This window comes from Mirounga leonina, unplaced genomic scaffold (assembly GCF_011800145.1).
Source record: "Mirounga leonina isolate KUSES-001 unplaced genomic scaffold, KU_Mleo_1.0 Mir_98, whole genome shotgun sequence".
Lineage (NCBI taxonomy): Eukaryota > Metazoa > Chordata > Mammalia > Carnivora > Phocidae > Mirounga > Mirounga leonina.
The window spans coordinates 6,787,944-6,803,833 of record NW_023270921.1 but is presented as its reverse complement, the minus strand read 5'-3'; the positions used below and the strand labels follow the sequence as shown (position 1 = coordinate 6,803,833).

The 15,890-nt window shown below is 44.6% G+C and overlaps 1 pseudogene; it reads right to left on the bottom strand.

The window, feature by feature from the left end:
* Positions 1-12,583: 12,583 nt before the first annotated feature.
* LOC118006683 lies at positions 12,584-14,520 on the bottom strand (annotated as a pseudogene).
* Positions 14,521-15,890: the final 1,370 nt, after the last annotated feature.

The following is a 15,890-nucleotide window of genomic DNA, read 5'->3' as shown; positions in this document are numbered from 1 at the left end:
TTGAACCCATCCCTCAGATCAACCAGCCTGCCAACTTCAAGACACATGAGGGAAGCCTCCTAGACCAAACCCAGCCCCAGCCAGGCTGACCCAGATCCTAAGAATTGCCCCGATGATCCACAGAATTGTGAGAAATAATAAATGTGGTTTTAAGCCATAAAGTGTGGGAGTTTTTATGCAGCAAAAGTTAACTGATACTCACTCTAAAGGAGATATACCAATGAGAAAAGCATCTCTGCCCTCAAAAGCTAGTTCACTATCCACTGGGGAAGAATTACAGGTAATCAACTAAGTCGATAGCATCATTGGTCCTTTTAAGGGCAAAGGGACGCTGACTGCTCTGGAGTACTGAGTATGGCTTTCCACAGGTGGCGCCATTGACCTGGATTTCGAGTAGAACTTGGGTCTCCTGACACTGAATCTTGCCCTCCTTCCACTCCGACCTGCTTCCTTGACAGTCCTGGCCTTTTCTCATGTCTGAGCTTGGCTGGCAGCAGGAGCCAGCCAACCTGAAACACCATCTCAACCTTCCAGGTAGTGTTTGCTCCTTCCTCCCTAAAATCACTAAAATTAGGAAAGTGCCCCCAAATAACCGAGTAGATATATAGGGCAGATCTATAATCTCAGGGGAGAGAGTTTCACATCATACTTCCTGTAATTTATGGGAATGCCCCATGCTTGTTTCTGCCTCCATTTTAAGAGAATATTTGAAGAAGCCCTTTCCTGCTTATTTTCAACCATGAGCCTTCCTGTATGGCCTAGGGAAGATGTTGGGGGAGAGTGTCTGTCCCAGTTCCTAAATCCTGGTCTGCTCCTTTTGTGTGTTACTTTCTACCTGCTAGACTTCAAGGAGGTACTTCATGCTCACCAGCCCTGCTCAGGTAAGAGAAGGGCCAGCAGACCGCACCCAGATCCCCTAGACTGCAGAGTACCTGCTGGGAGTCAGGGCACTCATAGCCTATGCAGTGGTCCACAGCCCACCCGACCAGAGAGCTGGCTGATCATTTCCCCCCCTGCACTTCTGTTTCATCAGCAGACCCAAAGCACTTCCACTGAGGGGCTCAGAGCTGTGGCAAAGCTTTCTTTCTCTCTCTGTGCTTGCCTCTCCCGCCATATTCCTCCATCACCCCAACCAGGCTTGCTCAGTTTAAGATTGTCCTCCGTTATTAAAAAATGGTCACAGTCATTGCCAGGGACTAGCCCCTACCATGTAAGATGCTCAGGTCAATCTTATCATTTAGACTAATCTGGCTAAAGTTCAATTTTGGGAAGAAAAAAATAAATTTAGTAACATAGATGTAACTAAGAAAAGTAAGCTGGGGAGACTCATTAGTAATTGTCAGCAACACTAAAGAATACCAATTGCTGGAATTGTGTTTGAGTGGCGAGGGTATTAAATTTTGTTGTTTGTTTCACACACACACACACATACACACACACACACACCCTCCCCATCCCAACTGATTCTTTAACTTTTGGAGCTTGCTCTTGAATCAAGAATCATAGAAAATCCTTTCTTACTTCCCTCACCAAGCACTTACTGTGTTTTGCATGGGGTCTCACTTAATCCTTACAACAGTGCTGGGAGATATGTCCTGTCATTGTCCCTATTTTCAGATAAGGAAACAGGCTGAGACATAGGAATTAAGTGGCTGATGATCAAACATGTAGTTGGGCTCAGGACTCAACAGTTGTGCACCAACACCCTTCACTTTGTAGGGCCCAAGAGGGACCTCGAAGGGTGATGGTCAAAGTGAAAAAGAGGAAACTGTGTCCAGTGAAATAAGCCAGTCACAAAAAGACAAATAATGCATTATTCCAGTTTTATGAGGTACCTGGGGTAGTAAGACTCCTAGAAACATAGAATGGTGGGGATGGGCTGGAGAGAGGAGCAGGCAGCGGTTTAATGGGGAAAGAGGTTCAGTTTTGTGAGAAGAAAAAAGGGCTGGAGGTTAGTCGCACAACACTGGGGATTACTTAACATTACTGAACTGTACACTTAAAAATGGTTAAGATGATCTTTCCAACGTGAGGAAAAGCCCTTGGGGCATCAGAGGAAGGAGAGGTCTCATTGGACATTCGGAGGAAGGAAGTGGCCCTTGGAGCAGATTTTGCAGCAGTACTGAGTTGACATGGGCACACGTGGCTCCCATAATCTTCATAAGTGGCCTGTCTAGACCATCCCAAATGAACATGCGGGCCAAGTACGGTATGCCCAGGCTTGCTCTGCAAAATGCACTTCAAGACAAGGCTTGTGCGCGCCAACGCCATCCTTCCCTTTACGTGAAAGTTCTTGGCGTCATCTTGACCCTTCCCTCTCTTCTATAACCCACCTCTCATCTGTCCATCAGCACATCCTCTTGGCTTTATCTTTTAAAGGTACCCAGACTTCAGGCGCTTCTCACCAGCTCTTTAGCTACCACCCTGGTCTAAACCACTGTTGACAGGCACCCAGCTCATCACAGTGGTCTCCTAATTATCTCCCCGAGTTGGCCCTTGCCCTCCTTCAGTCTGCTCCCAACCAAATGGCCCTGAGAGGTCCTGTTAAAATGCAAGGCATGTCACTTCTCTTCTCAACCCCTCCGTGATTCCTCATCTCAGGGTAAAAATTAAAGGCATTACAGTGGCCTATAAGATCTTACCCATCCCATTCCATCCCTCTTCCATTACTTCTACTTACATTAACTGTACCTCTAGTGTGACCATGTAATTTATCATCCAAACTAGGACAATTTTGGTAATGAAAGAGGCACTATTGGTAATTATGCCAGGGCAGTAAACACACACCAGCACAGTCCTGGGCAAACCAGATATGTATCCACTCTACTCATCTCCCCTCTCCTTTGTGCATGCTGAGCCAGCCACATGGCCTTATTACCATCCCCAAAATGTCCAGGCCCTCTTCTCCCTCAGGACCTTTGCACTTACTGTTCCCTCTGCTTTAAGTTTCTTACCCAAGACATACACGAGACATGCTCCCTCATCCCATTCAGCCCTTTACCCAGATGTCACTTTCTCAGTGAGGCTCTCTCTGACCACCCCATCTAGGATTGCAGCGCCCCCCCACAAGCCAGCACTTCCCATTCCCCTTTATTCCTTTATTTTTCTCTATAGTACTTACTACCAACTAACATAACTTGACATATTTGTTTATTGTCTGTCTCCTCACTAGATGTAGTTCCATGAGGGTAGAGATTGTAGTAAGTTTCTCCCCTAATGTATTCCCAGTAGGGAGAACACTGTCTAGTATATCTTAGGTGCTCAATAGATAGTTGTTGAATAAATGATTTTTTTTAAAAGTTTACTTTTACTCTCTTCCACGTAGGTACAGAACATACGCCCTTCCTGTGTGGGAATTCTGAGCAGGTAGCACCTGAACTGGGCTTAAAAGCCACTCTTGACCCAGGGAAGGTGGTGGCCGATCAGTCTCGGTTGGGCCACACCTGCATCCTGGGATTCTGTAGCACCTTATTGGCCGAGCAGCCTTCATTGTGAGGTAGCTCTGGCCTCTTCCTCAGAGATAGACAAGCACTGAACCTGGCCCCACGTCCAGGCACCAGGACCTGCAGTCCAATGGTGACTTCCTCCTCCCAGTCACACTGTTCCCTGTGCCCTACAGCACTTAGGGCTGACCTGGGAGGGACTGGAAGCCCAGGTGAGTCTTGGCCTGTGGCCGACCAGTTCTGAGGGGCACTGAGGGTCATGCTGAGACTCTCCTAAGTCCTCCAAAAGCCAGGTGAGGCACAGTCAACATCAGCTTCCTCTGCCACCAGCGCTTCACTGATTCACACATTTGGGCTTCAGTCTGGGTCAGGCACCCTCGGGAAACAGGAACCAGCATCTTGGGCCTGCAGCCCTAGTTTCTCTGGAGAAAAACTCATGGGAGGCTGGTTCAAGGCTGTTATAGGCCTTCACCCTGAGCTGGCACCACCTACCCACCATGTTGAAGACGTCACTGCTCGGAAAGGACTTCAACAGTGAGCCCGGCTCCTTGGACGACAGGTCCAAGTCATTCTCGGAGAGTAGGGGCAGCTTAGCTTCAGAGAACATCCATCCTGCTGAGGAAGCCAGTGGATTATCGTAAGTGGCCGCACTGCCCTTCCCGACCTGAGGCCAAGCGCCGCTGCCTTCACAGCCCTGGGCCACATCAGCCTACTTCTCTCTTCCTAACACCTCTAGCCCCGGACTGAACAGGAGATGCATGGAGGAAAAATGAAAGCCAAATCTAAGAAGGTTGATTCATGTGGCTCTGGGTATTATTACACTTGTCTCCCAGTTTTTGCAGAGAACCCAGAGTAGCCATCCCAACATGAACTTGGTTCTAGGAACGATTTTTATCATAGGCTGGCCATGTGCTCTTCCACAGTTTGAGGCTGCTTTCCTCTCTTTCTGCATCTGCTATTATTCATTCTCTCTCCTTCCCTCCCTCCTTCCTACAAACCCACCCAGGAAACAACACCTGCTAGCCCCATTTCCCTACTTTTACTGCTGTAAACTCAGACACATGGAACTTTTTCTTAGAACTTTATTGCCAATTAGACTATTATCCAGTAATGAGATCAGATAATAGCCTTGGGCATAATGAGATTGTAAATGACAATAGCCAGTGTCAATAAGGATGTCAGGAAATGCCCTCGGTCATGTCCTTTTAGGAAGAATGAAACTGGTACCTTTCCAAATGGCGATGTTGTAATGTATGTCAAATCCTAACACCTATTTATATAAAACATACAAATACTTACTTGGCATATGCTTCCTTTGAAAGTACACACATACACACACACACAGAGCTTGGGGGTGAGAAAATTGGGAGACCGAGAGGGAGAGAGATTTATATTCACTAATAAGGTTTTTTGGTTCTTGTTTTTATTTTACTTTTTGAATTTCATACTGTGTGTTACTTAGTATTTTTTAAGTATAGATGTAAATAAATATATCCTTTGATCAATAAATACCACTTCTAGGAATTTTTTCCTAATGAAATAATAACACAGGTATGCATGATAATTTTACTGAAGCACTGGTTATAATATTGATGATTTGGAAACAATAAGACATTATTTAAATAAAGTATGGTACACACATGCAGTAGAATGCAATATGGCCATTACAAGTGATGAAGGAAATCTGTGGAAAATGTGTAGGACATACTATTCATAAAGAAAATTAATTTAGGATACAGTACTATAATGGTCCTGCATGTTTAAAAGTGTGTACCTTCAAAAACAAACAGAAATGCCCAGAGGAATGCTAGTCAAAATGCTAACAGTGGTTATTTCCAATTAGTGGAATTTTGGTATTTTGTTTTACAATGGTAATGTATCATTTCTCAAAGAAAAATTAAAAAAAATTTTTTTTTTAATCCCAACATGTATTTTCCTCTCCAAGGCCCTGATCTATAATGCTGTTAGCTAGGGCATCTGGTTTCTCCAAAAGTTGATCTCACCTTTGCCAAGAGATCTGATTCAACTTGGATAAGATGGTGCTGAAGGCAAGAAGTAAGGAATGGAAGGACAGAGGGCAGGAAGGGGGGAGAAGAGCACATCTGTTGGAGAAATTGCTACTAAGAAATGACAAAACATAAAAAGTAGTATTTTGTTTTTTTGCTTTGACATGTTTTCCAATAATTACAGTTATCAAGAAATAAAAGTCATAAAAATGTCCTCTTGGAAGTGAAAGGACAATAGGTGCCCCCCCCCCACCATCCTCAGGTGAATAGACCAAATTAATGAAGAAGCAAGAAGTCAGGGGGGTCCCAAGGGCCTACCCTGTTCTTTCAGCCCCAACCCTTTCCCAGGTCAGTATTGAATTGTAAAATTGGACACAGCCCTAACTCCCTAACCGATGGGACAAAGACGTGGAGACTGAGCACGGTCTCTAAGGGACTCACTCTGTGACCGAGGCAGGCTGCCTCTAGACAGTTCTAAGACTGCACAAGGAGGTACCTGCAATGGCCTCCTCAAGGTGCCTTTTATTCCAAGAGGAGGGGACACCTCTACCTGCTTCAGCAGCCCTTACTTGCCTTTTTTTCTATCAGCCCAGCTCGGCTTCCCCTTCAAGGGGGCCCTTCTAGCAGGTGAGCACCATAAGTTCAGACCAAAGGTGGTAGTGATGCTGCTGATAAAGAGGATGGTGATGATGGTGGCGATGGTCACATCTTAGAAGCACTTCATGATACCAAGATTCGTCATGTTAATACCCCTTGTGATTCTTACCACTTCCCTGGAAGTAAGGGCAAGAATTATTCCCTTTTTCTCTCTCTTTCTTGGCAGATGAAGAAACAGAAGATGTAAGCAGCTAAGGGTCTTTCCAAAGTAGTGACCAAACTTCATAGGTTAATGGCAGAGCTAGAACTCAGAACTCAGTGCTCCTTACCTCTGAGTTCATTGCTCTTACACTCAGCTTTTCATTTCAGTTCCTTCTTGATTCTCTTCTCATGATCCTGTCCCACCTTCTCATTCCCAATGGATGGGTAGTGCCTGGGCAGAAGCTGCCAGCACAGGCATGGAGAGTGTTTAGAACCCTGGTACCCAGCGCCCAGCCAGGCATGTAGTAAGCATGCTGTATGCACAGTAACAATTGTTATTAAATTGTAACCCATGCAGAGCATGGAATAATTCATGGAATGTTGGTTGAGTAAATGGATAGAGTGAACTTACAGTAAATACTCCATATGTCAGGAGAAGTTATGCTTTTTCTAGTGAGTGAAATTAACAAATGACCTGGCATCAATAATTACTCTAGAAATTGAGAAAATTACTATCAGGTTTTTTTTCATTGTTCATCTAAACGCTAAGCAGCTAATAGGTCTCAATAAATATTATGTGAGTGAATAAGTTGTGAAAGAGATCACTGGATGAATCAATGCATAAGCTGCTTCTAGGGAGTTATCCAGAATGGTAGCAATTGTGAATCTTTTCATTAGAGCCTATTGAGTGTTAAATATTTGTTGGGTCACCTAAACTAGCACCAGCCCTGCATCAGATATTCCAGGGTCCACTTTATCTGTCTTTGTTCCTCTTCTGAACAGAGGGTGCTGGAGATGCTGGAAGGAACCTGAGCTTTGGGTCACCTTTCCCATCCACTAACATAACCTCTTGTCTCCCTACTCTCCTCCTACAGGATCATGCAAACGTTGATCCATTTATTGAAATGCAACATTGGCACAGGGCTCCTGGGGCTTCCCCTGGCCATGAAAAATGCCGGCTTATTGGTGAGAGGAACCTGTGCAATGGAAACTAGGTTTACCCATTTGGGGGGAAAAGGGAAAGAGGTAGTAGGCCCCTAAGGCCTCTGCACTGTTTATCAGTGGGCAATTTGGGGGTACCCTCTGCAATAGGAAATGTGCCTCTCAGCATCCATCCTGTGGAGCCAGCCTGGAGCCAAATGGAGTGTTTCTAGAGGGGACAGGCCATTACTCTTATTCCCCCCCAGTTTTATTGAGATATAAATGACAGACAGTACTTTAAGTTGTACCACACCTTTATATTGAGATGTGAATGACATACATGAGCTTAAGGTGTACCACATAACGACTTGGTATACACATATTGCAAAATGATTACCACAATAAGTTTGGTTAACATCCGTATCTTCATATACACATATATAATTTATCATATACTTCGCAACTTTCAGGCTGTATTTAACTCTGGTCATCATGTTGTACCTGTTTATCCATAACTGCAATTTTGTACCTCTTGACCCCCTTCATCCAATTCCCCCACCCCACCACTGTTCTTAAAGACCCACCATACTCACATACTGATGCGCAATCCACTTTGCCACAGTCCTCCCCACTCCCTAGAACTGTCCCCAGCCCATTTCACTCATTTACCTTAGCAGCCTGGTCCCTGCAGACATGTGAGTGCTGGCTCTTGTTTCAAACCCTGAGGTTGACTGAGAAAGTGGCTGGAAAGAGGAGGATAGTGAAGGCCTCGCCAGTCCCCTGACACCCAGCTTCATCCCATCTCTGTCTCTTGGCTTCTGCTCTTTCTTCTCCCTTGTTTCTGTCTTTTGAAATATGCCTCCTTGGTGAAACTTTACTGTTTCCTACTAAAATTAATGCCAACTTCCCCTTGTGTTTTTCTAGAACTTATATCTACCGCACCCAGAATTCTTACAAAGATGAGACATAATTTTTTAGAATACCTACCTTCCTCACTTACCTGAAAGCCCTGAGGGCAGGAACTCTCTGATGTATTTTTACACCTCCTCACAATACCTGCTGTAGAGACTGACACAAAGGAAGTCCCAATTCATGTCTATTGAATTGAATTCATGCCAAATATATGACTTCCATTTAGATGATGCTAATTTCTCCTTCTCTCCAGGCCTCATAAGTGGCCCGCATGTCAAAAGAAGGCATATCAAGACTCTGGCTTCTTCTGACGTGACTTGTAATCTGTAGCAGTTCCGACCCACAGATGAGACTCTCCCCCTTTGAAGTCCTCAGGGTTCTAGAACCTCTGAAGAGTATTATTACCACATGGCCCTCAGCCATGTGATATTTGCTGTTGAAGATAGCTCTGTTATCCTCTGATTTTTGCTCCCTAAGAGTCATTCGATGATTTCTCTGCCCTCCATCTCCCACCAGAACTTCTGACCATGACTCATTTGAGAAATACATACTGAGCACCTACTATGTGCATTCTTAGGCCCTGGGGATATAGAAGTAAACAAGATCAAAAGAAGTCTCTGTTATATGGAGGCTATGTTCTAGTGAAATCTAGTGGTGCTCTTGATCTCTCATTTGTTACTTTGTGATAATGTTACATCAGGTCACATCTATAAAGGCACAGGTGTCCAGCACAGAGGAGGTGAGGGAGTCCCTCTTTACTCTATGCCCCTCTAATGATATCTGAGAGATTAGGATTAATAAAGAGTTCTGTTTTTTAATCTCATCACACAAAAAAATGGAACCTGTGTGAGGATAAGATAGTTTTATTAGTTTGACTGCAGTATAAGCATTTCACTATGTATATGTATGTCAAATTGTCATGTTGTACACCTTAAATATATACAATCTTTAAAAAATAATAGGGTTAATGACAAATTAGACATGCTAGAGCAATGATACTCAACTGGGGACAATTTTGCACACACACCTCCCAAGACATTTACAGTGTCTAGAGGCATTCTCAGCTGTCACAACTTATGGGGAGAAGGAGTGCCGCTGACCCTTGAATAGAGGCCAAGGCATATGCTAAACATCCTACAATGCACAAGAGGGCCTCCACAACAAAGAATCATCTGGTCCAAAATTTCACTAAAGCCCCCGTTGGCAACTCTATGCTAGAGGAAGAGAACCAAGTCCTAAGAGAAACCTTGGTCTTCAAGTATCTTGGAGGAGGTGAGGGCTGGGGTGTGAAGAAGGAAAGAGGGATCTAGAAGGCAGAACCCAAGGCAGATGAGGAAAGACATGGGCTATCTGTGGAGGTAGTGGGAAGAAGGGCATTCCAACTAGACTGTCTAGGGACACAAGGACATTCAGGCAAGGACCTCCATCCCAGAGGCAGCTTTATGATGAGAGGGGCCCTAGCACCCAGACTGGGAGAGGGCCAGTTATGGGAATGATCAGTGTATGGCTCACTGTCCCCACTCTCTTTCCCCTCCAGGTGGGTCCTATTAGCCTGCTGGCCATTGGGATCCTCACTGTGCACTGCATGGTCATCCTGTTGAACTGCGCCCATCATCTCAGTCAGAGGTGAGAATCCTGCCTCTCTCTCCCCCCAGTGCCAGTCCCCATCTGTGCTGAGTTTCCTTTGGCCACTGACCCGATTAACCAGCCACTTCTCCAGCCACCTCACCTACTGCTCTAGATTCTATAGAGATGGTGGAGAGGGAGATACAATTGCAACTGGAAACTCCTAGGTCCCGGCACAACTCTGCTAACCTGCTGAATGACTTTGTCAAGTTCCTGCACCCCCTGACCCTAAATATCTGTACCTGGAAAGATCAAAAGTGATAAAAGGTGCAAGCATGCTTTATAAACTGCCATGAGTATGCGAGATACTTAGGATGTCCTTCTTTCCCTCTTATCTCCCCACACCCACCCTCCCCCTAACTCCAAGACACGTACCTTGTAAGGGTAATTTGTCCCAGGTAAACCGTCTCTGGGACAATTTAGTAAAAGCAAAAAACATATAGTTGAAATGAATAATTCACAGTGGCTCCAGTCATTAATAAAGCATACATACAATACTCAATGTTTCCATATTTGAAACTCCAGCCCAAAGAAAAAAAAATTCCCAAAAGGGAAGACAAATGCAATGAAGACAAACAATGCTGAGAGTTTCATATTTACAAACCAACAATTCATGGATGATTAGTAATTCCTTACAGCCAACTGCCTGGTGGCTCTCTATCTGCAACACTTAGCTGCTCCCAAGGCATGCAAACCAAAAGGGGTCCTTGTAGATATGCAGAGACTTCTCATAGGTCAAAGTAGAGATAGTAACTGAAACTCCTCATAAAGCCAAATTATCAAACCCAAACTGGTGTGTTTGGAGTATACATCAGTCACACCTAACTTGTAGGGCACTTTCCAGCTCGCAAAACACTTTTAAGAGCATTTACTTATTCAACAATTAAATTTTTTGCGCAATTACATGTGCAAGGTACATGGCCAGAGCTTTACAAGCCACCTTTTATTTACTCCTTACAGTAAACTTTTACGGCAGGCATTATTATTATCCCCATATTACACATGAGTAAACTGACACCTAGGTGAATTAAATGCCTTGCTCAGGGTCACACAGCTAGGAAGTGGCAAAGCTGGTATTCAAAGGCCTGTGGGACCCACTCCAACCATTCTGCAAATCTTCTCTCCCTTCACACCTGCTGGGACAATTATATCACCTTGTAGGTTTCTAATACCTAAGCCATTCCTGATAAGCCTTTTCCTGATTTTTTTTTTTTAAGATTTTATTTATTCTGGGGCACCTGGGTGGCTCAGTTGGTTGGGCGACTGCCTTCGGCTCAGGTCATGATCTTGGAGTCCCAGACCCTACCCCGGCTTGTGCACTCTCTCTCTCACTCTCTCTCAAATAAATAAATAAAATCTTTTAAAAAGTAAATTAAAAAATAAAGATTTTATTTATTTGAGAGAGAGAGAGCATGAAGGGTTGGAGGGGGCAGAGGGAGAAGCAGACTCCCCACTGAGCAGGGAGCCCGATGCGGGGCTCTATTCCAGGACCCTGCAATCATGAACTGAGCCAAAGGCAGACACGTAACCAACTGAGCCACCCAGGCGCCCGCTGATTTTTTTTTTTACTCATTTTTTCATTTTTTTTCTAAGTTTACAGACTGATGGCCTAAGAGCTTTGCAGTTTTTGTTTTGTTTTGTTTTAGCCTATGTTTACAAACCTGGAGATTTCACATTAGGGAAAAAATCAAACTCTACCTTCTCCTTGCCAGTTAGACAATCTGGCACCTCTGGGGTCTCATTCCTTCATTGCTCAGGGGGAACCGAATCCCGGTCGATCCCTCTTAGAACAGAATGTGTACCAGGGGCTTGCCATGGTCTCCACTCTTCCCCTTTCTGTAGTACACCAGCCCCTCTCCCCATATCACTGATACCTGACTGGCCCCATAGCTTTTGAATTTGTAACCCTCAGACTAATAAATTTGCCACTCCTATGCAACATGACCTCATTTATATGGGAGTGCCAAGCACAATGAACAATAATAAAAATAGAAGGATTATGCTCTGTTTCCAGTGGCATCTCCACATTCATCGGTCACTGGCTCCCCCACCAAACCCAGACAGTATGTGAAAAACACTGAGGCTCAAGAGTCTAAAGAGATTTGCTCAAGGTTTCTCAGTCATCTGAGGGGGGGAGGGCGTGTTAGGATTTAAACCCAAGACCCAAGTCTGGGTCTCCTTCCCTCTCCCAGCTACTCCCCTCAGTCATGCAGTTAGCAGCAGGGATCCGTCCCTCGGCCACCCACTGCTGCTCCCACCGCCCACAGATGGTTCCTCAGTAGGGCCTTCCCTGCCCTTAGGAAGGGCCATCTAGGGCAGAAGGACAAGACAGACGGCAACTTGGGTGTCACATCCTACAGGGGTGCTGGGCAGAAGCCTAAGTGCCACGTTTGCATGGGACCTTGTCTGAGGCAGGCCTCTCGAATGTTCCAACTCCCTCAGCAGTGGGAGGGAGGGAATAAAGTCCAGAAAAGACCATCGCTGGCTTGGTCATACTCACACCCCCTCTTCTACTTCCTCCCCTGACTTGGTTTGCACACCTCACACCTTTCATGACCCCTCTTTCCTGGTTTGTAGACTTAGGTCAATGCAAAGCTACTGTTTCCTTAAAAATCTTTTTTCACTTAAATATTAGTGTTCAAGAAGACAACTACAAAAAAGAAAAAAAGGCAGTCCTTCTGAAAGTTGTGAAAGTGTATTATAAAATATCTTGTTAATACCATTGCTAGAAAATTTCCAGAACATTCCATGCTAACAAACAAATATATAATAATTACTCACTTTGAGAGTAAAGACTACCTTTAACAAAAATCCTTTAAGTTATACACTGCTTGCCCTTTCCCTAGATCGCAAAAGACTTTTGTGAACTACGGAGAGGCCATGATGTACAGCCTGGAAACCTGCCCAAACGCCTGGCTGAGGACCCACTCGGTGTGGGGCAGGTAGTACTCATAGAATTTGTAGCAGTAGTGGTGGGAGTGAGTAGTAAGAACAATAATAATCCTCACCTGATCTTCCTTTGTTCCGAGTTACACAGGGTTAAGTGAATATGTTGTTACTACAAACCATCAAACAGTACAGAGATTCTCCTCTGATCTCTCCATCCCCATCCCACTCTTCATCCAATAAGTAACCACTGATACCTAGTTAGTAAATATTCTTCTGGACTATGTCTCTGCATGTACATGAATATATGTGTGTGAGTAGAAATACAGATTTCATTTTGCATTTTCTTGTACACTAATTCAAATTTTTTTTTGAAATTTGCTCTTTCATCTAGCAATTTGTCTCTAATTTCTTTCCACACTGGGACATAGAGATCTACCTACTTTTTTTGTCATTTAATAAAAATATGGGATTTATTAGTCAACCCACAGTCACAATACAATCACTATAGATTTCCCCTTCTGTATTCATCCCACCAAATGCAAAACAGAGCCCTGTGGCAGTCTGACTTTCTTCATGTGAATCACCACCTTGGGTCACTCCTTTGTCAGCGGAAGCCCCTTTTTTAGTATCACAGTTCAGAGTGACAGAATTTGAATCTTCTTTCTCAGAAGTACATATCACTGGCTGTGGAATGACACACAGAATGACTGGAACATCCAGGTGGTAGAAAATTTTCAAATTTAAGCAAGGTCCGTCCAATGGTGCTTTTCTATGTGATAGTGGTACATTGTATCCAGTGCTTCTGGGGGGGAGTCACCCCTCCGAAGATATACAGGGGTTTCCCCACAACCTCAGCTGAGTGCGCAGCACAGCCTATGGGAGGTGCCCCAGTGGGACTTAGCTTCTGCCACTTCATGTCATTTTTACCAGTGCAATGGACATTATCATAGAATTTGTCCCCTGCCAAGCCTCCGTGGATGAAGAGCTTTGTCCCCTGCTGACGCCATCACATGACCATGCCAGAGGGATGGAGGTTTTCCAAGTGTCTGTCTGTGACCAGGTCAGAGTGTCTGTGTCAAACACATGCAGCTTCTCACCTTGGATGGGCTGGGCACCTCTCTCTCCACCCACAAAGACATACAACTGGTTTCTAATGGCTGCAGATGATGTGTGGAATGTTCTTAGGGGTGGTGGGGGATGCTCACCTCTGGCATGGTCCAAAGTCCTAGTTTCAGGATTCAGAACTTGTAGGCAATTTCAGTCTCCTGACTAGTCAACACCTCCAAATACCCAGGTGCTATGAGGTGCATAAGAGGAAATGGAGGGGCACCTGGGTGGCTCAGTAGTTAAGTGTCTGCCTTCGGCTCAGGTCATGGTCCCAGGGTCCTGGGATCGAGCCCCGCATCGGGCTCCCTGCTCTGCGGGAAGCCTGCTTCTCCCTCTTCCACCCCCCCCCCAACCTCCGCTTGTGTTCCCTCTCTCACTGTGTCTCTCTCTGTCAAATAAATAAATAAAATCTTTAAAAAAAAAAAAAAAAAAAGAGGAAGTGGAGCTGGCATGCTTGTAATGGGGTAAGAGGCCCTCCAGGGTGGCTAAATCCCACTGGTGTGTTCCTGGACCTGTGGTGTGCACATCTGAGAAGCTCTTGCTTAGATCTGCCCCCCCAACAATGAAGACCTTCCCTCTCTTGGCATCACCAACTGGGGGTGAATATGAGCAACTGTGGCCCACCCGAGCACAGGAGCTATCTCGGGGGCGGGGGGGCGGGTATGGTCAAGGTGTACCATGTTGCTTTCTTGGGCTTGTATCCAGGCTCCAAGACTGGCAGCAGCTTCATGGTGTCTTGTGGCAGCTTAGGATGGTGCCGGGCTTACCTGGTTATTTGTTAAGGCTCACGATGTTCCTCAGTGGGGACATGTGCCATAGTTTCATTTAAGCCTTCCCTTAATGATGAGCATTCAGGCTGCTCCCTTGCTTGTTAAAAAGTGCCTGGTATACAAGATGCTTTTCTGTGTCTTAGCTCCTCTGATCATCTACTTGACTTTGTAGATAGGCAGGGAGGGTCTTTATCGTCCTGGAAATATGAGATGACCAAGGCTCATAAGGGAAAAAAATAACATGTCCACAAACAGCTATAGATAGCGGTTGCACAGAAACTCGACCCAAACCTGCCATTTTAGCCTTTCCCAGCAGAGCCCTTCAGGAGGTAGTGAGTCAGTATTGTGGCTGCCAAGATCCCTTCTGCAGGTCCTCTCTTGGGACTCTCAGTAGGTCATCGCTCTCTTGATCAGGAGACACTCTGATTATCAGACAGGTGAGGTCATGGGGCAGTAATAATGAATGACTCACAAATGCTCATCCTTTCTCACCAAGGTTTGTTTCTGACGACTCCTGAATAAAACTTTAGGGTAAGAAGCATCCTTAGAGACCACCGTATCCATGCCTAGTCAATGGAGAAATATAAAGCCCAGATAGGACAATAAAGCTGCCCAGTGTTACACAGGAATTGAGTGGCAGAGCAAGAACTAGAATCCTGAACATCTAGCTCGCACCCATTACATTGTACCATTTCTTGAGAGGCCCAGTAACTGAAAAAGAGTTGCGAACATATTTTAAACAATGATTTGTTATTTTTAGTGTGCTAAGGGATACCTGGGAGCTTGATGTAGGCAACAATCATCAATGGATGCTCAAGCTTCTAGGTGAAAGGTCATTGGGAAACTTTATAAAGGAAGACAACACTGACACCACCTGACCCCAGGTATTAATCATAGCATCTCATGTCTAGACATGGGATAGCCAGACACGATGTGTCTTATAATGGGATACAGTAGGGAGTACAGAGTATCACCCCAGAAATATCCTTGCCAGAAAGATAAATAGAGAACCTCAATTAGTGAAGCTGCTAGATCTAATATCAGTTTAGAGGAAAGACGGGGGATAGAGAAACACATTAACTGCCATTATGAAGAAGTCATCAACCAAATCTAGGAAGTGGGACATACTATAGGGTAAATTATCTGGTATCTTCAACACCCCCTAAAAAGTTAAAAGTTGCAAGGGAAAAAAAAGAAAGCAGAGCAAGGGGAATGTAGCCGTTTTAAAAACTTAAGAGATGTAATAGAAATAACAAAATGCAGTGTATAGACTTATTTAGAAACTAGCAGTAAAATAGATATTTTTAAGACAATTAGAGAAATCTGAATATGGACTATTATTAAATGATATAAAGAAATTATTACTAATTTTGCAAGGGATGATAATGGCATGTTGGATATATTATATATATATAGTA